The 955-nt window shown below is 47.1% G+C and overlaps 1 non-coding gene across 1 annotated transcript; it reads right to left on the bottom strand.

The window, feature by feature from the left end:
• Positions 1-447: 447 nt before the first annotated feature.
• On the bottom strand, positions 448-596 carry LOC115488414. The gene has a single exon (XR_003951273.1). It is a non-coding gene; the product is annotated as a small nucleolar RNA SNORA48 (small nucleolar RNA).
• Between the last annotated feature and the right edge of the window lie 359 nt (positions 597-955).

Raw genomic sequence — 955 nt, forward strand, 5'->3', positions numbered from 1 at the left:
ACCAGGGATATCCCCTGTTCTCTAGTGGTAATATGAGCCTTGGGCATCAACACAGACCCCTGCTACTTCATAGCCACAGACTCACGCATGACCCTCAGTGGCAGCTCAGGCTGTGGCTTCACTATGACCCCAGGTAGCAGGGATAGCTACTCACAACAGGCTACTTCTCTCTACCCCTAGTCTCCAGTTCCATCTCTCTTCACAATGCTCAAGATGCTCCACTTCTTTTTCTCTCCCACCTGACCAACACATACTCACACATGTTGGTGGCCACTCACCTGGCGGACCCCTGAGTGCAATACTCTGTCTGTGCTGTGTGGTGTGACAGCAAGCATATATCTATGGCCAGTCTGTGCTGTGCACTGGAGAGTAGTAGGTCTGGGGGGGCGGGGGTTGCTGTTCTCTCTGTCTTCTTCCTCCTGCACTGTGCTTCCTGGATGTTATTTGATTTTTATCCTAGGCATAAAACAGCTTTGGCCATCAAGACAGGCATCAATCTAGGAGGAACAAAGGACTGGCATCTTCTCTGCCCCTGGCTGATATAAGAACACCACCACCACCACCACCAAGGTATCTCTTTGCCCATTGCAAGGGTGGTGGAGAGAACTTTAGCACTGATTCTAACTCTTCAGTACCTAGTAATAAAAAGCAACTTTAGAAATTTCATGTTGCAGTTAGGTGTCTCAAGAAGCAAAAACCCCATAAACCTTATTCTAGAAAAGGATGTGCCATAAATACTTTTATTATGATCAGTTCCTCCACAAAAGGAACTTTAGAAGGGAAGAGTGAAGATTTGCATTCACTCTATTAGGGTATAGTACATCATAGTAGGGAAGCCTTGGCAGGCTTGAACAGCTTGTCAAGCTGAATACACAGTCAGGAGCATGATGCGTGCTTGTAAATAGCTCACTTTCTCTCTTTTACAATTCAGCCCAGGACCTTCGCCCACGGAGAG

Source organism: Mus musculus, chromosome 14 (genome assembly GCF_000001635.26).
Source record: "Mus musculus strain C57BL/6J chromosome 14, GRCm38.p6 C57BL/6J".
Taxonomy (NCBI): Eukaryota; Metazoa; Chordata; class Mammalia; order Rodentia; family Muridae; genus Mus; species Mus musculus.